General features: G+C 45.3%; 1 protein-coding gene across 1 annotated transcript in view; it reads left to right on the forward strand.

The window, feature by feature from the left end:
• The first annotated feature begins 358 nt into the window (after window positions 1-358).
• Window positions 359-27,113, forward strand: part of LOC124801961 (scoloptoxin SSD14-like) — a 477,660-nt gene continuing 450,905 nt past the window's right edge. Inside the window, exon 1 of the mRNA XM_047263112.1 lies at window positions 359-387. The gene's annotated coding sequence lies outside the window, so the exon portion shown is untranslated. The remainder of the gene's footprint in view (window positions 388-27,113) is intronic.

Consider the following 27,113-nt stretch of genomic DNA (forward strand, 5'->3'; position numbering starts at 1 on the left):
CCAGTGGACTTTCCTCTGTTGAGTGATTTCGGTTGCTTTTCTATTACTTGCAGCCATTTTTTCTGAACAATGCGACTCGTCTGGAAGTATGAAATCTCTATTCCAGGTTCTGATTTGACTCGCCGTTTGTTGACGTTGCGGAACACCGTGCAGAGCGCAAGTGACCATTGTCGTGACCTAGCGCCACGTTAGCGAGCGACGCGCGACGGCGGCGAGTTGTGCGTGCGAATCGCGCACCGTGAGGTGGCAGAGACGCACCCCCTCCCCCCCCCCCCCCCTCGGCCACTTGACGGCTAGCCGTCCATCCAGACACGCCGAGTCAGTCAGCCAGTCAGCCGGCAGTCGGCGGTCCGAGCACTGCGTCGCGGCGTGCGCACTGCGCTTCCGGTGAGTATCGCTGTTCCCACGCGTACAGGCACTGGACAACGTGCTGTATGCAGCGTTGTACAAGCGGCTCGTTTGTGGGACACTTTTTTTATCGACTTACAACTCACTGGCATTCACTTTTGATTTCCCCTTTTACGTTCGTGAAGTAACAAAAAGATCGATTATCTGCTGCAATCAGATTTTATCCATTAGGCGTCTCGATCGTCGCGCCGCAATCATCAGGTAGATTTCGTTCTGGTTACATGGAGGACAGTACTTGTGTCATGCGCGTGTGTCGTCTGTTCGAGAAACAGCGATGTAACAGCTAGGTTGCTTACCAAACAGAGGACACATGTGCGTGCTATAAGTACGTTCCATCACGTAAACAGAACGAAATGCACCTAATGATAACCGTCGACACGCGAAGTGGTCATTAAAATGTAACTGATGCGGAAAATAAAGTACTTAAATAGCGTTGTACGGACACATAATACGAGCAGCATGTATTTTTTATCGACACCCAAATTGTTGACGTCGTCTTTTGATTGCCTCTTGTAAATTTGTAGGGTGTCCCAGCTATCTTGTCCACCCAAAATATCTCTGGAACAATAACAGCTATTGGAAAACGACTTTCACCGGTATCAATGTAGGGCTGGGGCCCATGAATGTACATATTTGGAAACATTCTGAAACATAAGCGTATGTGTTTTTTAACACAAACTTATGTTTTTTTAAATGGACCTCCTATATTTTTTCTTCAGCAATCCATAGCATGACAAAGCACATACACAATGGCGTTGATCGCATCGCAATATTCCCATTACATCCCGAGATATTGAGACGCGAAGTTGACGCTTGAAACACCCGACATGCGCTGCTAGCGCACGTCCTGAGGCTCAGGCGTGAACCCCATGCTGCCCGTAATCGCGATGTGATTGACGTGCGTAATTACACTTCCATACTTATCAAGAGGTCCGAAACGAATAATACGGTCTGCTGCCATCCTGCATTAACGTCGTACATTCCAGCAGGTATTTATCCCATAGGCTAGGGGTGATGCGGTAACATATCTGTGTACCGCAACGTTAGTCACAAAGTTAACTTCGCTTATCGTTAATCCGTTACTAAAAAGGTAATGCCGCTCAACGTTAAAACTTTACTTTACTGTAGATCTAGCGCAAGTGACAGTTAATCATTCACTCGTAATAGTAAAATTCATGTTGATGGTTTTAGTGAAACGAGCAAGTGGACTAAAAGTTTTACCGTTGTTTAGGTAAAAAAGTTTTGATTTGGGAAGTTCAGGTAGGACATAGAAGATGAATGTAAACATGTTTAACCAATTAGTTTTATTATCACATAATTATCAATGTTATGTTTATCTAATGCGTTAAATGACAAATTGTTGCAAACTAATGTTTCTTAACATCACTGGGTAAAATGGCCCTTTGTAGAAACTTCCACTGTGATACCAGCACTACATACTAAACTTAGCGTTCACATCTCATGCTCAAAGTAATGCCCATTGGCTTGCATACATAGGGTCACTCTGCGGATGAAGGATGCCCTACTTCGTGCTACTGTTTCCTCTTTGATGGCTGTACAAGCATCAATAATGCGTTGCTTCATGTCCTCTGGTGTTGTTGGTTCATGTTGGTAAACAGCATCCTTCACTGCTCCCCAAAGAAAATAATCCAGCGGTGTAAGGTCCGGAGATCGGGCAGGCCACCTAACTGGGCCACCTCGTCCAATCCACCTACCAGGGAACTTACGGTACAGAAGTCGTCGTGCTCGTAAGGCGTTATGTGTAGGGCATCCGTCATGCTGATACCACATAAATCTGGAGTATTGTCTGCCATCTTGGATGCCATTTACAAAGAAAGGTCCGATAATGGTATCTCCAATAATCCCACACCAAACATTAACTTTCCACGGACGTTGATGCTCTACCTGACGGAGCCATTTTGGATTGTCTGCGGACCAATAATGCATATTCCTCATATTGACAATTCCTTTGTTGGAGAATGATGCCTCGTCGGTAAAGAGAACATCTGCAAAAAAATTTGGATTAGTCAGAAGTTTTTGCTGAGCCCACCGACAAAATTTTACCCTATTGCGTAAGTCATTTCCATGAAGATCCTGGTGTAAATGAACATGGTATGGATGAAAGTTAAGACGTTTAAGAATACGCTGTGCACCTGATTTCGACACACCAACTTCACGTTCAATTTGACGTGTGCTGATTTGAGGATTCACAGTTATGGTAGCGAGCACAGCAACTTCAGCACGTTCATCTGTGCGTGTTCTAGGACGATGTCGAGGTCTTGGATTTAAGCTTCCCGTTTCACGTAGACGAGATGTGAGACGACCAAACATCCGGCGCGAAGGCGATGGCTTGTCAGGGAATCGTCTTCTGTATAGTCGTTCTGCCTGAACAGCATTTCGTCCACCTACAACAGGATACAGTACAGGTATGCAGAGTAGGGTAAAAAAACAGACATATTAACTTAATAATCATAATGTTCGCTAACAGTACTATCAACAAACAAGCAATCTCATAACGTATTTCCCGTCAACGTACATTCTTCATAGATCAGCAGCATTTCTACCATATCTTCATGTGTGTACATTATACTGTACAGTATAAGTTCCACAACATAACGTTTATTCACAATGTGTACTACCTCCGTGCCGTCACTAGATTACTCTGATGCACGACTACACTGGAAGCGGTGTACTGCACGCCAAAGCAACAACAAATGGGATGCTCGGAGGGTGGTGGAGTACAAGAGTTTGCATGGGTCGCAAATCATAAACAAGGCGAAGTGGAAACTGTGGCAGTAGTGGGAACTACGTTGGACACTTGACTAGGTAGAGCCAGGCCCTGCGCTACAGGCACAATGGGTCATATAACGCATTAGATAAACCTTATTTTGGGTGTGCAGGATAAATAAGACAACCGGACGGGTGTACACCGATCGGTACTGGTTCATATTGTGTACGTAGATACGTAAAACGTGCAAGAGGGAAATCATTATGTGCTTATGAGAGTTGATGGCAGCAGACCGTATTATTCGTTTCGGACCTCTTGATAAGTATGGAAGTGTGATTACACATGTCAATCACATCGCGATTACGGGCACCATGGGGTTCACGCCTGAGCCTCAGGACGAGCGCTAGCAGCGCATGTCGGCTGTTTCAAGCGTCAACGTCGCGTCTCAATATCTCGGGATGTATTGGGAATATTGCGATGAAATTAACGCCGTTGTGTATGTGCTTTGTCATGCTATGGATTGCTGAAGAAAAAATATAGGAGGTCCATTTAGAAAAACATAAGTTTGTGTTAAAAAACACAATGATTTCGTTTTAGAATGTTTCCAAATATGTACATTCATGGGCCCCAGCCCTACATTGATACCGGTGAAAGTCGTTTTGCAATAGGTGTTATTGTTCCAGAGATATTTTGGGTGAACAAGATAGCTGGGACACCCTATATATATATATATATATATATATATATATATATATATATATATATATATATATATATATATACGAGGTTTTGCTTGAAGCAACTTTTGTCCATTACCACGATCGTTTTTCATGCCGACGATCAACAGGTGTATTTCGTTAAATTTATGTCGTGGAATGTACAGAGAGTGTACAAAAAATGGAAACAGCGCGAGAAATTCACGGTTTTTAAAGAAATTGTTTGATACCACAAACGTGATGTCACAGCCACTAAAAGAATAAAATTTTTAAAAAAGTTGCGTCATTAGTTTCGACGCACTGAGTAGTCATTTTCAAATGTAATCACAAACCGCGAAAACTGCATTAATAATTGCAGTTTTCCGGGCTTGTGATTACATCTGAAAATGACTGCTGAGTCGTGGAAACTAATGATGCAACTTTTTTAAAATTTTTATTGTTTAGTGATTGTGTTTAGACGGCCGTTTGTGGCGTCAAATAAACATTTTAAATTTCACTCAGTCACACTCCTTTATGACAGTTATGGCAAAGTACAAAATCCAAGTACAAAATGCAGATGTATTTGAAATCATCCCATAACACTCCCCTGTGACGCGCCAGAGGTTACTTTAACGTCTGTAGACGTTGTATCTGAACACTAACGGCACCTCTGCAATGCCCTCCTTAAGTTGCAAATGTCGTGGTCAGAACAGTGTTTAGAGAAGTTGTGAGAGCATTTTGTCGGAGCAACGTGAATTCCATCGTGGGCAAATAGTTGGTCCTCGAATGATGGCTGTTTCCGTAACCAAGGTAGCGGAAATGTCTAGTGTTTCAAGAGGCATCATATCGAAGAGGTTATGCTTCGTACAGGGAAAGCGGAGAAACATCATCCGCTAAGTCAAAACGCAGATCAAAGTGTGTGTCTTGAGTGATCGTGACAGACGGCCATTGAAGAGGATTGTGAGGAGGAGGAGGAGGAGATTAGTGTTTAACGTCCCATCGACAACGAGGTCATTAGAGACGGAGCACAAGCTCGGGTTAGGGAAGGATGGGGAAGGAAATCGGCCGTGCCCGTTCAAAGGAACCATCCCGGCATTTGCCTGAAGTGATATAGGGAAATCACGGAAAACCTAAATCAGGATGGCCGGACGCGGGATTGAACCGTCGTCCTTCCGAATGCGAGTCCAGTGTAGGATTGTGAGGAAAAATAAGCAGAAGACAGCTGCCAAAGCCGCTGCAGAACTGGATGTCTCACTGGCGAAACCAGTCAGCACCAAAACGACATGAAGAGAGCTCCATAAACAAGGAATTGCAGGGTGAATAGGTAATCCGGAATCACTCATCAGGGATGCAAATGCCCATAACAGGAAAGCGTGGTGCCGACGGCATAAAATCTGGACTATGGAGTAACGGAAGGAAGACATTTGGTTTATGAGTCCTGTTCCACACTGTTTCCAAAATGGCTCTGAGCACTATGGGACTCAACATCTTAGGTCATAAGTCCCCTAGAACTTAGAACTACTTAAACCTAACTAACCTAAGGACATCACACACACCCATGCCCGAGGCAGGATTCGAACCTGCGACCGTAGCAGTCCCGCGGTTCCGGACTGCAGCGCCAGAACCGCTAGACCACCGCGGCCGGCCCACTGTTTCCAACTTCTGGTCGAACGTACGTCCCAAGAGCGAAGCATGTCTGTGGTTCGGTGACGATTTGGGCAAACATATTTCGGTATTCCATTAACTCCGTGGTTACTGCTACTTCGCGTCACTGCCAAGGATTATGTGACCATTTCGGCTGATCAGGTCAATCCCATGGTACAATGTTTGTTCGCCAGTGATGATGCTGTTTTCCAAGACGACAAGGCCCAGTTCACACAGCTCGCATCGTTCAGCACTGGTTTCGTGAGCACGAGGATGAATTGTCGCGTCTCCCTTGACCACTACAGTCACCAGAAAATAATATTTTTGAGCCTATGTAATCTGCTTTGGAGAGAAGTGTGCTTGATCCGTACTCACCTCCAACATCGTTACGTGAACTTGCCACTATTTCGCGTGAAGAATAGTATGAGATTACCTTAAAAAGCACTCAGCACCTGCATTTATCCTTCCGAGACGACTGGAAGCTGCTCTGAATGCCAACGTCTTTCCTACAACGTATTAAGCATGGTAATGTGTTAAAAATAATCAGATGAGAACTGCAAAAATTACTGCAGAGCTGGATGCCAAACTCGTGAACCCTGTCAACATCAAAATGACATGAACGGAGTTCCATAAGCGAGGAATTGCAGGGATAGTTGGAATTACAAAATCACTCATAAGTTATGTCTATCTCCTGTACCTGCAGCACGCTCGTTTGACATCTGTTTGATATTCTGCGAATAAATTTGCCTGAATCGCTTAATAGATTTTAATTTATTATGAAGTTTGGGCTACTACCATCATCAGATCCCCAATTAAAATGGAAGTTGTATAGGAGTGAGAGATGCAACGTAAACTTTACTAGCCGATATTAGTAAAAAGTAATTCACCCAGCAAAGCTAGGAATTCGTAAAATAAAGTTCGGTGTTAGCCGCAATAAAGCCTATGTCCAGGCTGGACGTCTACCGCTAAATCGATTCAAGAGCCATTCTTTAAGTACAATAGCTCATTAAAAGTATCCAGTCACCTATTACTTGACATTAAAATGAGGTGTGGAACTTCCTGGCAGATTAAAGCTGTGTGCCAGACCGAGACTCGAACTCGGGGCCTTTGCCTTTCGCGGGCAAGTGCTCTACCGTCTGAGTTACCCAAGTACGACTCACGCCCCGTCCTCACAGTTTTACTTCTGCCAGTCAAAGACAAAGGTCCCGAGTTCCAGCATCGGTCCGGCACACAGTTTTAATTTGCCAGGAAGTTTCACATCAGCGCAAACTCCGCTGCAGAGTGAAAATCTCATTCTGGAAAAATGAGGTGTATTCACCCTTCGCCTTTATGACGGTTAAAACTCTCATTGAGACACTTCCAGTGAGGTGCTGGGATGTCTGTGCCTCTGTGGAGGAATGGCAGCCCACTCTTTCTCAAGAGGCGAAACCAGGGAGAGTAGTGATGTTGCCTCTTGGATGTCGAATGAAGTAGACATTCTAGCTTATCCCAAAGGCGTTCCACTGGATTCAGGACGGGATTCTAGGCAGGCCAGTCCATTTCCAGAATGTTATTACCCAACACTGCCCCAGAAATACTGCTTTATGATAGGCCACGTTGATATAATTATCGTCTACGAACTGTGCCTTTCTCTACATCTACATCTACATCCATACTCCGCAAGCCACCTGACGGTGCGTGGCGGAGGGTACCCTGAGTACCTCTATCGGTTCTCCCTTCTATTCCAGTCTCGTATTGTTCGTGGAAAGAACAAAAGCCCGTACCGAGCTACTGAGCGTCTCTCCTGCAGAGTCTTCCACTGGAGTTTATCTATCATCTCCGTAACGCTTTCGCGATTACTAAATGATCCTGTAACGAAGCGCGCTGCTCTCCGTTGGATCTTCTCTATCTCTTCTATCAACCCTATCTGGTACGGATCCCACACTGCTGAGCAGTATTCAAGCTGTGGGCGAACAAGCGTACTGTAACCTACTTCCTTTGTTTTCGGATTGCATTTCCTTAGGATTCTTCCAATGAATCTCAGTCTGGCATCTGCTTTACCGACGATCAACTTTATATGGTCATTCCATTTTAAATCACTCCTAATGCGTACTCCCAGATAATTTATGGAATTAACTGCTTCCAGTTGCTGACCTGCTATTTTGTAGCTAAATGATAAGGGATCTATCTTTCTATGTATTCGCAGCACATTACACTTGTCTACATTGAGATTCCCTGCACCATGCGTCAATTCATGCGCCTATCATAAAGCAGTATTTCTGGGGCAGTGTTGGGTAATAACATTCTTGAAATGGACTGGCCTGCCTAGAATCCCGTCCTGAATCCAGTGGAACGCCTTTGGGATAAGCTAGAATGTCTACTTCATTCACTTTTGCTGTACGCTGTGTGTACATACTTTCCTCGACGTACTTTTTATTCAAGTAGCCCCATGGGCACCCCTGCAATTTTGGTCTTATGATTTGGAAAGCCTCCTAAATGCCCTTCGACATCGTAATACCATATATATAAAACCAAGAAAACCACTATGAAAGTGGAGGAAAAAAGTGGTTTGCGTCTTTTAGACATCTTAAAGCGGCGTAAGACGTGGCACTCGATGTATCAATAGCTCACTCGTACTGAGTAAAATCTGTCATAAAATGGCAATTTGGAGAGCGATCGCCGGCCGCGTTGGCCGAGCGGTTCTAGGCGCTTCTGTCTGGAACCACGGTGCTGCTACGGCCGCAGGTTCGAATCCTGCCTCGGGCATGGATGTGTGTGGTGTCCTTAAGTTAGTTAGATTTAAGTAGTTCTAAGTTTAGGGGACTCATGACCTCCGATGTTAAGTTCCATAGTACTTAGAGCCATTTGAACCATTTGGAGAACGTGTGTAGTGTTGGGGGAGGAGACCCCGCAGCTCGTGGTCGTGCGGTAGCGTTTTCGCTTCCTGCGCCCGGGTTCCCGGGTTCGATTCCCGGCGGGGTCAGGGATTTTCTCTGCCTCGTGATGACTGGGTGTTGTGTGATGTCCTTAGGTTAGTTAGGTTTAAGTAGTTCTAAGTTCTAGGGGACTGATGACCATAGATGTTAAGTCCCATAGTGCCCAGAGCCATTTGAACCATTTTTGGGAGGAGACCAAACTGCGAGGTCATTGGTCTTATCGGATTAGGGAAGGAAGTCGGCCGTGCCCTTTTCAAAGGAACCATCCCGGCATTTGCCTGAGGAGATTTAGGGAAATCACGGAAAACCTAAATCAGGATGGCTGGTCACGGGATTGAACCGTCGTCCTTCCGAATGCGAGTCCAGTGTGCTAACCACTGCGCCACCTCGCTCGGTTTTGGAGAACGATTATGTTATTTAAATAATTTTTTTTATTTGTCTTGATCGCAAAGTTTCTTGCATAGAAGTACATGCTTCGGCTATGCAACAAATATCTTCATTACTAGCTATTCAGCGCCATGTATCACAAAGCGAAAAAAGTGGTCCAACAAAAACATTCATATTTCTTTACGTACTACACGAATATGTAATAAAAATGGGGGTTCCTATTTAAAAAAACGCAGTTGATATCAGTTTGACATATGGCAGCGCCATCTAGCGGGCCAACCATAGCTCCATCTGGTTTCCCCCTTCAAGCTAGACGAATTTCGTTCTTTGTAGTTTTTTCGTTTGATGCTTATTTCGTGAGGTATTTGGCCCGGTCACTTTCAATGGACCACCCTGTATAGTTTACGATGAAGTTCTCGACAGAGCATGCTGTAGCCGTGTCTACCAGTATAAGTCAGTCTTTGCTTGTTGACAATAAACTGGAGAACAGTTTTTTTGTGATGTGAGCCAGTTGCAGTTGATCTCTTGGCGAGGACGTAATGAGGCGAGCTTGGATAGTGCATCGGTCGGTACTGCTCGGTAGCCGTCTTAATGCTTTTAAATAATGTCCGTGCCGCGATCGGCCGTTGCTTAAATTTCAGTGTGGAAGGGATCGGTGGCGAACCGTGCCATGTAGATTGAAACGCTGAATGTTATCAAAAGTGTTAATTTGTACTGAGTTTTTGAATAAATTATAATTCGTGACCCGTTAACAGTCATCGTAGTATCCATGGAGGAATTATTTAATGAGATTAATCGTACGGAAAGTCGGCTGGAAATGTAAGGAGAAGCTGCGACCTAATTTAGATGGTCTAGAGGAACACCGACAGCGTCGTTAGAAATCCTCTGGTTGTCATCCACGGCACCCTCATAGCACAGCGGTACGTCGACGATATCTACATCTACATCCATAGTCCGCAAACCACCTGACCGTGTGTGGCGGAGGGTACTTTGAGTACCTCTATCGTTTCTCCTTTCTGTTCCAGTCTTGTATTGGTCGTGGATAGAAGGATTGTCGGTATGCCTCTGTGTGGGCTCTAATCTCTCTGATTTTATCCTCATGGTCTCTTCGCGAGATATACGTAGGAGGGAGCAATATACTGCTTGACTGCTCGGTGAAGGTATGTTCTCGAAACTTCAACAAAAGCCCTTCCCGAGCTACTGAGCGTCCCTCTTGCAGAGTCTTCCACTTGAGTTTGTCTATCATCTCCGTAACGTTTCGTGATTACTAAATGATCCTGTAACGAAGGGCGCTGCTTATGCTGGATCTTCTCTACCTCTTCTATCAACCCTCTCTGGTACGGATCCCACACTGCTGGGCAGTATTCAAGTAGTGGGCGAACACGTGTACTGTAACCTACTTCTTTTGTTTTCGGACGGCATTTCCTTAGGATTCTTCCGAATGAATCTCAGTCTGGCATCTGCTTTACCGACAATTAATTTTATGTGGTCATTCCATTTTAAATCCCTCCTAATGCCTACTCCCATATAATTTATGGAATTGACTGCTTCCAGTTTCTGACCTGCTATATTGTAGCTAAATGATAAAGGCTCTTTCTTTCTATGTATTCGCAGCACATTACACTTGTCTACATTTAGATTCAGTTGCCATTCCCTGCACCATGCGTCAATTCGCTGCAGATCCTCCTGCATTTCAGTACAATTTTCCATTGTTACAACCTCTCGATATACCACATCATCATCCGCAAGAAGCCTCAATGAACTTCTGATGTCATCCACAAGGTCATTTATGTACATTGTGAATAGCAACGGTCCTACGACACCCCCCTGCGGCACACCTGAAGTCACTCTTACTTCGGAAGACTTCTCTCCATTGACAATGACATGCTGTGTTCTGTTATCTAGGAACTCTTAAATCCAATCACACAATTGGTCTGATAGTCCATATGCTCTTACTTTGTTCATTAAAAGACTGTGGGGAACTGTATCAAACGCCTTGCAGAAGTCAAGAAACACGGCATCTACCTGGGAACCAGTGTCTATGGCCCTCTGAGTCTCGAGGACGAATAGCGCGAGCTGGCTTTCACACGTTCGTCTTTTTCGAAACCCGTGCTGATTCCTACGGAGTAGATTTCTAGTCTCCAGACAAGTCATTATACTCGAACATAATACGTGTTCCACAATTCTACAACTGAACGACGTTAGAGATATAGATTCCGTTTTGTTGCCCTTCATGGCAAGCCATATAGGGATTACATTTTTGCAAGATAATGCGGCAGTCTGTTCTGCTTGTTTTTGTGCTTGCCAAACCCTACTTTGGCTAGCGATGTCGCCGGATCTCTTCCCAGTTGAGAACGTTTGGAACATTGTGCCAAATCAGGTCGGAATGTTAACTATCTAAGGCTCCAAATGGGCAGAATTTGGTACGATATCCCATAGGAGGACATCCACAACTCTGTCAATCAATGCCAGGCCGAATAAGTGCTTTCAAAGGCGGCAGAGGTGGTCCAACACGTTTCTGACTTAGACAATTTATGAAGCTCTTTCTCTTGAACAAATCATCCAATTATTCTGAAATTGAAACTTCCTGGCAGATTAAAACTGTGTGCCCGACCGAGACTCGAACTCGGGACCTTTGCCTTTCGCGGGCAAGTGCTCTACCATCAAAGCTACCGAAGCACGACACACGCCCGGTACTCACAGCTTTACTTCTGCCAGTATCTCGTCTCCTACCTTCCGAACTTTACAGAAGCTCTCCTGCGAACCTTGAAGAACTAGCACTCCTGAGAGAAAGGATATTGCGGAGACATGGCTTAGCCACAGCCTGAGGGATGTTTACAGAATGAGATTTTCACTCTGCAGCGGAGTGTGCGCTGATATGAAACTTCAGCTGTGAGTACCGGGCGTGAGTCGTGCTTCGGTAGCTCAGATGGTAGAGCACTTGCCCGAGAAAGGCAAAGGTCCTGTGTTCGAGTCTCGGTCGGGCACACAGTTTTAATCTGCCAGGAAGTTTCATATCAGCGCACACTCCGCTGCAGAGTGAAAATCTCATTCTGGAAATATTCTGAAATTGTAATTATTTGTTTGCCTATAAATGCGCATCAGTTCTACCAATTTCCGTCCAATTCGAATAATTCCTTCGTCATACGTCTTCTTTTTTGTCTTAGAGTGTAGATACCTCACCAATTTTGTGGAATTTTTAAGTTCGGCAGTAATAGGCAGCATCTTGATAGCGTTCTTAACGAGTAAAGTAATTTCAACCAAAAATTTTGATTAGAAACATTTGAAGAAGTTACTTCTTGGCATTTGAGTCGCTAGTGTGAAGTGTTATCGTGCGCTGTCGAAGGGTTTCAGAGGTGAATAATGCCGTTGTCACCTACAGTGCATATCTTTGTGGACGTGTGGCGCTCGAGGCAGGTCCCAGCAGAAACGTTCGCTAACTTCAGTAGCACAACATGTGGAGCCGAGAGGAACCAACATTATTTTATTGAAATGCTCCTGTAACTTATTTATATATTTTATTTTAACTTAATCAACTGTGGGTTCTTGGTGAAACATTGTAAATTAAACGAATATTGTTTTTCGCCTTGTTTCACTAATTTTAGAACGATTATTGCTCAGACTAGCTATCGGGTTGTAAGCCCATTTTCAAATACATTACTGATTCCCGAGATGACAAACCAAAGATAAATATGACGATAAGGCAAAGACAAACATCTCAACTTCCTAATGTATCGGTCCTTGGCTTAAGGTAAAATTACTTTAATGCCCGTTTTTTTTCACAAATTACATATGTAATTAAACTATTCAGCAATTACACTAACAGGACTAAACATACCTAGGAATAAAGTTATCCATCGGCATAGAACTGTTTATCTACTCATAGACTGAAGCCGAAAGTTATACTTCTATTTAGGAGTTGCGATGTGATCTAAAAGAGGTGAAAATTGAATTAGGTTTGCTCATTTAATAACAGGTACGGAGAAATAAACTCTGTTTTTATAATTTCTAGAATTTCTAACTGGCTGAGTTTTGCCCCCTTCTCCTCTGTGCTTAACACGTCTTCATCTATTGTGTCTTCGTGGTTTTTGTTAAGGTAATGTTCCACAAAGGCTGAATCAGGCTTCTTCAATCTCCAGCTTCTATGACGTTCTTTAAGCCTACTGTAGATCGATCTCCCCGTCTGTCCAATGTAGCAAGATTAACACTCCAGGCATGTGATATTATAAATCCCACTTTTTGTGATGGCTGGTTGTTTGTCTTTTGCATTGAACAGGTTACTACCTGTTGTCTCGGGGACATAGAAAAGCGCAGAGAAACCCTTTGCCTTCAAACTGTTACTTGCACTCAGAAAGAGTTGTTTGACGTTTTCCCTATAAAAGGTATTCTGCACCATTCCTTTTCCAGTTTTCCTGTTCATTGGGGACGGTAGGGACGTGACTTGCCTTTTCGTCTTTTTACTTAGTTTTGTCAATAATGTTGGGGTCAAATCATTATTTGTGGCTATGGTTTTATTGTATTAAGTTGTTGGTCAAAGTCTTCTTGGGACATGGGGATGGAAAGAAAATGGTGGATTTTTTTTTCTTCACGTCCGTTTCCTTTCCATTTTAATTTTCATTACACTTTGTTCTGAGCCAAGTGCCCAGCGTCCGCAGGTATTTGAATTACCGGTGCTAATCGCGTGCTGATCGTCGTGCCCCATCCTTGCAGTCGTTTCCCTGGATCTGTGGACGCACACTCTGCTGAGGACAGGTGTTTCTTGAGTGCTGCTGAACCGAGTAGAAGAGTCCATCAGCAGGTGTCAACTTCCACGTTTGGGTACAAGTGTACTTTCGCGTTTAATTACTGGTGTGAGGCGTGGCATATATGTATGTCGAAATGGCTGGTTTCCTGGACTCGCTGTAAGTAGAAGACTGTACTGGCAGACTTGGTACGACGGTGAATAAAGGCCAAGAGTGCTTGTGTACTTTGAGGTAATTTGGTGGTTGCGGACTGTCGTGAATTTAAAGTGCCCCTTCCGGTGTTAGCCGCGATGGCGTGCCCCACCGAATGCCTACTCTCTCGTTGACGTAGCACCATAAAAACTGCATGCCTTTCTGTCTTCAACAACCCGCAAAGCCAGACTGATGTATCCTGGATGTAGTAAGACGTGGTATTCTTACTTCACATGTGTTAAAAGTTAACTAATATTCTTCAAATGGCTTCTGTCGTTGATATAAGTGACTTCGTCTCTGTCGCGAAGAACTGCTATTTGCGGTTCATCAAAAAAATGAAACTCGTCACTGTCGCGAAGAACTGCTATTTGCGGTTCATCAAAAAAATGTCACATCGCATCATGAACTCCGACCAGCCACTGACACTATTTAAAAGCTTTTTTTGTAGCTCCGAGATACGTCACACTGAACTGTTTTTCTATGAAAATTCCAGTTAATATTTTCGGTGAGAATGCAAGATTTGTTATTCTTTAAATACCACACTGAGGGGACGAAAGTCATGGGGTAGCGATATGCACATATACAGATGGCGGTAGTACCGCGTGCACAAGGTATAAAAAGGTAGTGCGTTGCCGGAGCTGTTAGTTGTGGAAATGTTTCCGACGTTACATAGCTGCCATTTGTACTCAGCTGATTCACGTGAAAAGGATTCTGACGTGATACCGCCGCACGACGGCAATTACGGGGTGCATTCAAGTTCTAAGGCCTCCGGTTTTTTTTCTAATTAACTACTCACCCGAAATCGATGAAACTGGCGTTACTTCTCGACGTAATCGCCCTGCAGACGTACACATTTTTCACAACGCTGACGCCATGATTCCATGGCAGCGGCGAAGGCTTCTTTAGAAGTCTGTTTTGACCACTGGAGAATCGCTGAGGCAATAGCAGCACGGCTGGTGAATGTGCCGCCACGGAGAGTGTCTTTCATTGTTGGAAAAAGCCAAAAGTCACTAGGAGCCAGGTCAGGTGAGTAGGGAGCATGAGGAATCACTTCAAAGTTGTTATCACGAAGAAACTGTTGCGTAACGTTAGCTCGATGTGCGGGTGCGTTGTCTTGGTGAAACAGCACACGCGCAGCCCTTCCCGGACGATTTTTTGGCAGTGCAGGAAGGAATTTGTTCTTCAAAACATTTTTGTAGGATGCACCTGTTACCGCAGTGCCCTTTGGAACGCAGTGGATAAGGATTACACCCTCGCTGTCCCAGAACATAGACACCATTTTTTCAGCACTGGCGGTTACCCGAAATTTTTTTGGTGGCGGTGAATCTGTGTGCTTCCATTGAGCTGACTGGCGCTTTGTTTCTGGATTGAAAAATGGCATCCACGTCTCATCCATTGTCACAACCGACGAAAAGAAAGTCCCATTCATGCTGTCGTTGCGCGTCAACATTGCTTGGCAACATGCCACACGGGCAACCGTGTGGTCTTCCGTCAGCATTCGTGGCACCCACCTGGGTGACACTTTTCGCATTTTCAGGCCGTCATGCAGGATTGTGTGCACAGAACCCACAGAAATGCCAACTCTGGAGGCGATCTGTTCAACAGTCATTCGGCGATCCCCCAAAACAATTCTCTCCACTTTCTCGATCATGTCGTCAGACCGGCTTGTGCGAGCCCGAGGTTGTTTCGGTTTGTTGTCACATGCTGTTCTGCCTTCATTAAACTGTCACACCCATGAACGCACTTTCGACACATCCATAAATCCATCACCATATGTCTCCTTCAACTGTCAATGAATTTCAATTGTTTTCACACCACGCAAATTCAGAAAACGAATGATTGCACGCTGTTCAAGTAAGGAAAACGTCGCCATTTTAAGTATTTAAAACAGTTCTCATTCTCACCAGTGGCGGTAAAATTCCGTCTGCCGTACGGTGCTGCCATCTCTGGGACGTATTGACAATGAACGCGGCCTCATTTTAAAACAATGCGCATGTTTCTATCTCCTTCCAGTCCGGAGAAAAAAAATCGGAGGCCTTAGAAGTTGAATGCACCTCGTAACAGACCTTGAACGCGGAATGGTAGTTGGAGCTAGACGCATAGGACATCCCATTTCCGAAATTGTTAGGGAATTCAGTAGAAGAGTGTGCCGAGAACACCAAATTTCAGGCAATACCTCTTATCATCAAGACAACGCAGTGGCTGATGGTCTTGACTTAACGACAGAGAGAAACGGTCTTTGCTAGATCTGTCAGTGATAATAGACAAGCAACACTGCGTGAAATAACCGCAGAGGTCAATGTGGGACGTACGACCAGCGTATCCGTTAGGACAGTGCGGAGAAATTTGGCGTTAACGGGCTGTGGCAGCAGAGAACGGACGCGAGCGGCGTTGGTAACAGCACGACATCGCCTGCAGCGCCTCCCCTCTGCGTGTAACCGTATCGGCTGCACCCTAGACGAATGGAAAACCTTGCCCTGGTCAGACGAGTCCCGATTTCACTTGGTAAGCGCTGGTGGTAGAGTGTAAGTGTGGCGCAGGCCCCACAAGGAGTTGTCAACAAGGCTCTGTGCAGACTGGTGCTGGCTCTATAATGGTGTGGGCTGTGTTAACGTGGTATGGACTGTCTCCTCTGGTGCAAATGAACCGATCAGAAAATGGATAAGTTCGGCTACTTGGAGACTATTCGCAGCCATTCGTGGACTTCATGTTCCCGAACAACGATGGAATTTTTGTAATCACAATGCACCATGTCACAGGGCCACAACTGTTAGCGACTGGTTTGAAAAACAACCTGGAGAAATGGAGCTAATGGTGTGGTCACCCAGATCGTCCGTCGTGAATTCCACCGAACATTTATGGGGCATAATGGAAGGGGTCAGTTCATGTACAGAATTCTGCACTGGCAACACTTTCGCAATTGTGGACGGGTACAGAGGGAACGTGGCAAAATATTTTTGCACATGACTTCCAACGACTTGTTGAGTCCAGGTCACGTCGAGTTGCTTCACTAGGCAGGGCAAAAGGAGGCCCGACACCGTATTAGGAGGTATTCTGCGACTTGTGCCACATCAGTGTATGTCCACTTGAATGTCGAACACACATCTTCATTCATGCTCATAAAGTAAGGATAATTGCCGAATGTGGTGCCACACAACGTGGCACTACACAAAACTGCCGCTAATAGCACAGGCACATAGAGAACACACACGACACAGATCTGTAAGTCCACCGTATAGGTGAAAAGTTCAGAATATCGTCCCGAAACACATGTGCTACAAAACGCCACTGTTTCCTGCGCATGTACCCCGACATCAATATGGGATTTGATCACCATGCACACGTACACAGGCAGCACAACGGGTTGGCACACTCTGGATCAGGTGGTCGAGCAGCTGCTGGGGTATAGCCTCCCATTCTTGCACCAGTGCCTGCTGGAGCTCCTGAAGTGTCGTAGGGGTTTGAAGACGTGCAGTGATACGTCGATCGAGAGCATACCAGACGTGCTAGATGGGGTTTAGGCCTGGAGAACAGGCAGGCCACTCCATTCGCCTGATATCTTCTGTTTCAAGGTACTCTTCCACGATGGCAGCTCGGTGGGGCCGCGTGTTATCATCCATCAGGAGGAAGGTGGGACCCACTGCACCCCTGAAAAGGCGGACATACTGATGCAAAATGACGTCCCGATACATCTGACCTGTTACAGTTCCTCTGTCAAAGACATGCAGGGGTGTACGTGCACCAATCATAATCCTCCATAGATGTCCCTTTCAAGGACATTAAGGGATTGGTATCTGGTTCCTGGTTCACACCAGATGAAAACCCTGCGAGAATCACTGTTCAGACTATACCTGGACTAGTCCGTGAACATAACCTGGGACCATTGTTCCAATGACCATTTACTGTGTTCTTGACACCAGGCTTTACAAGATCTCCTGTGACCAGGGATCAGTGGAATGCGCCTTGTAGGTCTCTGGGCGAACAAACCATGTCTGTTCAGTCGTCTGTAGACTGTGTGTCTGGAGACAACTGTACCAGTGGCTGCGGTAAGGTCCCGAGCAAGGCTACCTGCAGTATTCCGTGGTCTTCTGCGTGCACTGATGGTGAGATATCAGTCTTCTTGTGGTGTTGTACACTGTGGACGTCCCGTACTGTAGCGTCTGGTCACGTTTCCTGTCTGCTGAAACCATTGCCATAATCTTGAGCTCACACTTTGTGGCACACGGACGGCCTGTGCTACGACCTGCTGTGTTTGCCCAGCCTCCAATCGCCCTAGTATTCTACCCCTCATAACGTCATCAATATGTGTTCTTTGAGCCATTTTCAACACACAGTTACCATTAGCACGTCTGAAAACGTCTGCACACGTACTCGCTGCACCGTACTCTGACATGCACCAACACACCTCTGCGTATGTGGACTGCTGCCAGCGCCACCGTGCGACGACCGCTGGTCAAATGCACCGCATGGTCATACCCCGAGGTGATTTAAACCCGCAAACCGCCCACCAAAGCGTTGTTCCACCATTTATCACCATTATGCTTAATTTATGAGTGTGAGTGTAATATGAAACTGTTAATAGGTAAGCATCACAGATTCTATTACTCGAAGAGTAGTTCACATAACCGTGTTGTTCTTAGATTAGCTCTTGAGTTACCACGAAAATCATATTTACAATCACACAAATGAATCAAATTATTTTGTTGTAGTGTTAGTCACCTATAAGAAATTTTTTTTCCTTTCCTAATTTTCCCAAATTCTGATTCAGAAGTTTCTTCACAAAGTTTCTTTACAAAATAACTTTATCACTAATAGCTTTCGCATTAGTGTTTCAAATAAAAGTTGCTTTGTTCAGTTATTTATCATAAGCTTTCCAATGTTATTCCGACGAAAGTAAAATTGGAATAATATCAGTCTTCCTCGTTGGTACAATCACTACGCTACTCGATAAACGTAGTTACCATGCGTTTAAAAAACAATCATTTTATTTACAAGACGTTGAAATAACATACAATGGTCATTACAAGTTCGTGACTTTCTTTGAACTGACACATTTACATAAATGCATTTCAGGCATAAATTTTATAAAAATGCGCAGAGAAGATTATGACAATGATGAATCGACGTTCTCGCCGTCGGAACGTCGCCATTCTTGTGGTTAGCGATGCGCACTGCCGATTGCTGCGTCAGCGGAACACCGTTGAATCACCTGCTAGGATCTCCTCCGTGCGACACGAGACAAAGAGAAGAAAACAGCATTTTAGTACACACATCGTATGCAAAAGATATGTAATTAAATTGCACACTTTTTTGACCTATCTGATGTCGCTCAAGCCGAAGCTAATGCTCACTAAAATCTGGAGCGCCACTAGTCGTATTCATTAGGCAAAGTTGGCCATTTTTTTTCAGATCTTGCCTCCACGCCAGGAACTGACTACCTGACCTCCATGCGAAGGTGGTCGATGTGTGCGTGAGTGTGTTTTCCGGAGCACGGTGACATCACGTCTTGGGAAATCGAGTATTGTTTGGCAGTGTTATTTTCACAGTTAACTGTCGTTGATGTTTCGGACATGTACTTGTATCGCCTAGCGCAAACCACCTGTAAGTTCAGTCGATAATTACATTTGTCCGTTATCGTGCACTTGTGCTGTTGATTGATGCCATTGAACTATGGGCATTGGCGTTACACAGAGCTAGGTAGCGGTCCTCTATTACGGTGGCTGTGAGCTCTGTGCAGGCTGTGGGTGGATGTGGAGGTATTCTGCACTTCATACAGGGAAACTTCGTAAATGCGTCGGATGTTTATTATTTGAAAAACTAGCAACGTAGTGAGTGTAGTCACACCATCGTTGGCTAAATTATTGTTCGGTCAAGTGTGCCTCCGTCTCTTGGCCGTGCGAGGCTCACTGTGAAAGCTACGTCTGAAGTACGTGAAATTGCTTAAATTCTGTTTTATGTATGTTAGTTTTTCGACTGGACTTTGTCTTATCTAATTTTGAGTGTGGTGCAAATTCTTAAGTGGGTGGATAACCTGTTCTTGTCGTTTGTATGGCTGTGGCTGTCTGGTCTGCTGCAGTTATTTCTTCCTCAGAGGAGATTTGTGAACTGGTGAGGGTTGGTTATTACGCACGGTATACATCACAGAGAACGGTATATTCGCCAAGTTTAGATCTAATTGCGTCTTAAGGAATAGGAACCGTAGAGCATACTGTTTGCAAATTGCGTTAGAATGCTGAACACTGTCTAGTTCTAAATTAAGGGTCTACCTTAAGAACTAATGGACTAACACTAATACCTGTGTGCGGGAAGTTCTAAATTAAGAATCTGCCTTAAGAATTAATTGACTAACGTTAATACCTGTGTGTGGGAATAGAGGGAGTACTCCCGTCAGTTAACTAAGGTATATTTAGTATCGCGGGTAGTGTGTCTGAGAATAAAGCTTGAGTAAAACTCAGTATTAAGAGCCATTGTCGTCTACTTAACGACAATTAGTACTAAGAGTCATCTAAAGCCCACTATAGAGCACACGCTATTCGTGTCATAGCGCAGCCAATGGTTTAGGTTATGGGGTTATGTTACCGGTAACTTGAACGATTAGAGACAAGGTAGAGTCATTGAATATGACCTAACCAACGTTCTTATTGACGGTTTTGACCAGTAGTTACTTGTGCTGATTGCCGTTTGTGCTGCCTTGTGTTGGTTGTTTTTGTGTGAGTGTCGGTGCGCGCCGACCGCCAAATTTTGAGACATTACAAATTCATTATCGCGGCTTTAACGACGCCGTCAGTCACAGATGTGAATTATGTGATCCAAGGCAGCCGTTTTGGTGTTTCAGGAAATGTATTTCTTTCAGCTAATGAAACCTTTTATTGATGGTTAAATCATTGCAATTCATGGACACTTTCTTGTTTTATGGTGCCACTGAATGTTAAAATATTTACACTTGTCGAATGTGCAGTGTTGTAGTAAGGAGTGTGCCAATTAGAACCTCGTTTCACTTGCTTTGCGTAATCGTCTCTACGCTATGCATGTATCAACGACCCCTGTGGTAGCTTTGCATCCTGTATATAATAATTTTAAGCATGCATAACAATTTTGACTCGTGTTACTTTTACATGGTTATGACTTGCAGTGCAGCAGAATGATAGCTATATCGTGCTTATATTATAATTTCTGCCATTTATTTTTAATCTATTAAAGCAGCTGTTTCTAATGTATTTTCTTTAACGTTTATTGTAGATTCTGAGCAGGGCTATTTCGTAGCCGAAACCGACAATTCTGATCAAAAAACATTGTGATGAAGACAAATTTTAAAAAAATATATTTACTCGCACAGACTTGTGTTTATAGGCTGCCATCATCCGTCACAGATAATGGACATTGTCAAGACACTGAGTCGGCGACATTACATGCCATAAACTGGAAACTAGCTGAGTACCCGTAGTTTTGGTTTTCTTATTATTTTATTTTTTTAAATTTTGACTCTTGTCCGGAAGGCCATATAGCCGGTACCTGGCGTTGCCCATGCACGTATCAATTCCAATTCCCTTAGTCCACCCTTTCCTTCCCAACTTCCTCCGCCCTACGCTCTGTTCATCTTCTTCTCTCTCCTCTCTGCCCACCACCACCTCTGTCATGTGCTGTTTCCCCTCTCCCCCTATCCATCTGCTCCTCCACGCTATCTGCAACTTCTCCTCTGAGTCCATCTCCTCTTGCCATCTCTCTCTCTATCCGCTCCCTGCTCTTCCCTTCTCTATCCATTTCCCCCTCTCCTCTCTGTCCACCTCCTCTTCACAAATATCCGAGTCCGTGAACTTTATCCCACTATCAGGCTGTTCATCTCTTCCTCCCCCATTCTCTCTTCATGTTATCACCATCATCTCAATAGGAGGTTGCTGGTTCTTAATCCCACAATATTTCTTTCCAGATAGTAAGTAATGTGTGTACCAAGTTTGGCTGAAATAGATCCAGGGCTTTAGAAGCTTTTTACCAGCGGCTTTGGCCGCATAAGCACGTGTCACATATATTAATTTAATATGTTTCACACATATTTGTTCATATAAATCATCTGTATCTCTACGAATTCCACACTGCAGTTTCGTTTTCATGCAGCTCAATGTTTATGATGTTGTATCTTCCGAGCTACGTGTCCTATAATAATCTAAGGTTGTAGGCACATTCAGCGGCATATGTGGATACTGTCGAAGAAATGTGTTGTGAGTAGAGTTAGTAACAAAGAAGTAATAAACTTAAACGTCATGTATATATGAAGAATGAAGCCACGAATAAGAATCTGTGCCAAACCCAGGTCTCCTGCTCAGTAGGGGGCAGACGTGCTACATGTCATCCAGACACAGTGGATTGTACAGCTGCACGGACCACCCTGGCACGCCTCCTTCCTCAGTCCAAATTTCTGTTCACACCTCAGCCCATTTACTATCCCCCTAAACTCGGGCAGCATTACAGAAGATCTCCAGTTGTATTGGAATAGCATCTCAGCATCGAACGAAATGGACAATCCTGCCTAAAACGCAGGCATAGCTGCTATATATATACCCACATCAAAAAAAGTTTTGCGTCACCCCGATTCCCAGAACTCCTAAAGATAGACGTTGAGCGCAGATATTGTATCACAGATAAAGTCCCTTTGACTGTTCAGAGATGTCACTAAGGCCGTCCAAAGATGTAAACAACCATGCATGAGTAGCGCCTATCAGACGGAGGGGCTCCGACAGCCGATCAGTTCCAGTCATTCCACCGGGAAGGTGGTACACGGCTCGTGTAGTCTGTAGTTCAACTGTGCCTAGACGGTCAATAGCGCAGTTCGATCGCGTCCGCATTGTTACATTGTGCCAGGAAGGGTTCTCAACAAGGGAAATGTCCAGGCGTCTCTTAGTGAACCACAGCGATGTTGTTAGGACATGGAGGAGATAAAGAGAGACAGGAACTGTCGATGACATGCCTCGCTCAAGCCCGCATCCACTACTGCAGTGAATGACCGCTACCTAAGGATTATGGCTCGGGGGAACCCTGACAGCAACGCCACCATGTTGAACAATGCTGTTCGTGCAGACACAGGACGTCGTGTTACGACTCAAACTGTGTGCAATAGGCTGAATGATACGCAACTTCACTTCCCACGTCCATGGCGAGGTCCATCTTTGCAACCACGACGCCATGCAGCGCGGTACAGATGGGCACAACAACATGCCGAAATGACCGCTCAGTATTGGCATCAGGTTCTCTTCTCTGATGAGTGTCACATATGTCTTCAACCACGCAATTGTCGGAGACGTGTTTGGAGGCAACAGGCTGAACGCCTTACACACACTGTCCAGCGAGTGCAGCTAGGTGGAGGTTCCCTGCTGTTTTGGGGTGGCATTATGTGGGGCCCACGTACGCTGCTGCTGGTCATGGAAGACTCCGTAATGGCTGTACGATACACGAATGCCATCCTCCGACCGATAGTGCAAGCATATCGGCAGGATATTGGCGAGACGTTCGTCTTCATGGACGACAATTCACACCCCAATTGTACGCATATTGTGAATGACTTCCTCGAGGATAGTGACACCGCTCGTCTAGAGTGGCCAGCATATTCTCTAGACATGAACGCCATCGAACATGCCTGGGATAGATTGAAAAGGGCTTTGTATGGACGACGTGATCCACCAACTACTCTGTGGGATCTACGACAAACCTCCGTTGAGGAGTGGGACAATCTGGACCAACAGTGCCTTGATGAACTTGTGGATAGTATGCCACGACGAATACAGGTATGAATCAATGCAAGAGGACGTGCTACTGGGTGTTAGAGGTACCGGTTTGTATAACAATCTGAGCCATCACATCTGAAGGTCTCGCTGTATGGTGGTACAACATGCAAAGGGTGTTTGTGTTTTTCATGAGCGATAAAAAGGGCGGAAACGATGTTTAAGTTGAACTCTTACAATTTTCAATTTTCTGTACGGGTTCCGGCACTCTAGGAACCGAGGTGATGCAAAACTTTCTTTGATGTGTGTGTGTGTGTATATATAGATCAGATGTTTGAGACTTGAAAAGTTTTATGGAACCATATAGTTTCATCTGATTTAAACTTCATTTAAGATGCGGCAGTTTCTCACGTATCTATGTTTACGATTTCATATCTCCTTAATGTCACAATTTTGGGGGCACATTCAGTGGTATATGTTAATATTGTCTGCCGCATGTATGACGAACACAGTCAGTAGTAAACAAGTAATAAAGTAAAACGCACGCCTGATACGGCAGTTTTACAGTATGAAAACGTAATAAGTGAAACTTTTTCTTGGACGTTGTCAGCAAGAAAAAGTTTCATAAAGGCTTGAAATTATGCGCATAGTTTGTTGCAGTTACGAAGTATCCTCACTCTCATATACTGGGTGAATTAAGTGTGGGTATTCCGTCGCTACCGGCTACACTTCTTTTTCACCCTAGTCCCCATCTATTTTACATTTAGATGTTTCTTACCACCACAGCGATTCTTTCCAGACATTAAGTGATACTTTTACCAAGTTTGGTTGAATTCACATCAATGCTACAGGAGAAGATATTGAACTCAGCCTATGTAGGTATTTACATTTATATAATATATGGGGATGTTTCTGAGAAACTAAGAAAACGTAAGACCTATCTTTGGTCTTCCAGCAAAAATCTAGGTGGAAGATTACTTACAGGTGTGCAGGGCAGGAGCTTGTGAGATCCTGTGTGAGCGCGGCAAATTAAATACAGTCCAAGGCAAACAATGCGCTGCGTTGAGGAGCGAGTCATGGAACACCAGAGGCCTACTTGCCTCTTCGAAGCCAACGAATCCGCTATTGCGCGCACTGTTTCTGCTGGCCATTCGATGATACAGAATGAAATAAAAATTGTGGCGCTCGGTTTAAGCTTTTGAAACTCTATCATAAAAAAATCATTGGAAATACGGATGTCTGAGGGTCCTGTAAATGGCGACGGTGGTTTTTAATTGGATATTGAATGGTGTCCTGTCACTGCAAAACATCATGCTTGTCGTAGTCGGCGCCGATCTGCAACTTTTCCGTGTGAAGACGATCGACCTGGTATCAGTCAGAGGAGCTTCCGCCATGCAGCGCCCTCGGAGAAACGCACAAGCTGACAGCAGAAGCGCATGCGCACAAGTAACGCTTCGGCAGTGATAGCTGGCTACACCACGCTTGTACCAACAGGGTCTTCGATGGAGAACTTGGTGGTTTGTCGCAGTCTGCATCTCAAACTTTCGAGAAGAATCTGCCCCGAAATAATGTGGCAGGAAGTAACCAACATTGGGTAGTTCGCCTGAAATCTTGTGGTACTGTGTCTTGAGTCATGGAAGCGTAGCGCAGATGTTGGGCGTAAGCGCCAAGTCTGGTGATAGCTGGACTCTACACGCCTTCTGCGCATGCCGTTAGAGCAGCGAATGGTGTTGATTATTGGTACCGAGTGGAAGTGGCAATAAAACGAATGAGAGCTGAAGGAATATGGGACTACTCTTCCCGATTAGCTCGTCAGTGTCTGCCTAGGAATAGACATCGAATATCGAATACTGTACGTATTGTCTACTTTACTTGGTAACCACCGCGCTGCTCGTCAGATTTAGGCGTGGTTCTGTGTGTACTACAATTTGGACTTGATTTGCAATTCTGTTAGAAAGTACATTGTTTTCAAATACTCGTTTTTGTGTAGGCTATCTATTCGTCTTACTCTATTCTACAAAATTTGTCTGGTCACTTACAGTATAATATCAGGAGGCCCTCACCGCAGCTCTAGGGTGTGAACTGACTTACAAGAGGACGGTGCCCACTGGTGATCAGCAGTTTCGTCCAAATTTGTGGAATAGGCAGGACTTGAACAGAAATCAAAGTGACAGATGTAAGAGCTCCAGATGGCCAAGTATGTACAAAAAATAACGCATATAGCACGCGTAGAGAAAGACATGAACTATTTATGTTGTCCTGGTTTCGAGGCAACGCTTGGCGCAGCGATGAGAGCACAGAACGGTAATCCGAGGGACGTAGGGTCGAGTCCCTAAGCGGAAACACTTAGTTTTTAAATTTTTTATATTTTCAATTTTTACGTTACTTGCGCTGACGTAAAATAAACCTCAATATACTGCATTTCTTAATATTTTCATAAAATGTGTGAAAAGGAGTGTTTTGTGTTGTGTCTAGACAAGACAGCCTAGACACAATGAGGAAGCCGAAAGGCACGCGCTTAAACTCACGCAGGCTGGCGTGAGGTCTGAAACAGGATACGAAATGAATGCTATAAAGAAAAGTACGTAGCTTCTGGAAAACTTAACTTTAATCCATAATAACATAGAACATCGCTCTTGATGATACAGAAGTATTATAGCAATATAACAAAGGATAATGGCGCCGTGCTAGGTCGTAGCCAATGACTTAGCTGAAGGCTATGCTAACTATCTTCTCGGCAAATGAGAGTCTTCGTCAGTGTCTGTTGCTAGCTACGTCGGCTGTACAACTGGGGCGAGTGCCAGGACGTCTCTCTAGACCTGCCGTGTGGTGGCGCTCGGTCTGCTATCACTGACAGTGGCGACACGCGGGTCCGACGTATACTACCGGACCGCGGCCGATTTAAAGGCTACCACCTAGCAAGTGTGGTGTCTGGCGGTGACACCACATTCCTCCCACGCAAATCGGCGTACGGTTGTGTTATAAGGCTTCCGCCCGCCGTGGGGAGGACCCCCTTGTTGACGTATGCGACGAGGTGGGGAGCCTAACAACAGGCGAGGCTGTGCCACCTGCACCCTGCCATTCGGTCCGACGGGAGCTAGGAAACGCCTGAAAACCTAGTCCAGGGTGCACGCCAACATGCGGTGTATGCGCCCGTAAAGAGACAGGAGGGGCCGAAGGGTCGACCTCCATCGCGTCGGGGTACCCGACGGGCGAAGACGTCATCTGGTCCGGAGTGGGCAAGAGTTCCATGTCGGCGGACAGCTGGTCACGGGAAGCGATCGGCGGCGCGTGACCCAAGGAGGCGCCTGGCGGCTGCAGCGAAGCGTCCACTGCGGGCGGCGCCGGCGGGAGGACCGGCGGCGGCGGCGGCGGCGGCGCGTCGCCATGGGGCAAAATGGAAGGCATCGTCGGTAACACCTGGGGATGAGGCGAGCCAGTAGATGGGTCCCTAGGGCGCTGACCGGACGGCACCGTCGCTGAAAGCAGACGGGGAGCGGCAGAACCCAGGCGACGACAGAGGCGCAGCTGATTGAGATGCCGACGCACGTCACCAGAGGCCCCCAAAACCAGATACATAGGGCGGCCGAGGCGGCGAAGAATGCGCCCTGCGAGCCAACGCCGTGAACCTCGATAGTTGCGATAGTATACAACGTCGCCTGGAGCAAAAGCAGGTGGCTGCCGCTGCA

Source organism: Schistocerca piceifrons, chromosome 1 (assembly GCF_021461385.2).
Source record: "Schistocerca piceifrons isolate TAMUIC-IGC-003096 chromosome 1, iqSchPice1.1, whole genome shotgun sequence".
NCBI lineage: Eukaryota > Metazoa > Arthropoda > Insecta > Orthoptera > Acrididae > Schistocerca > Schistocerca piceifrons.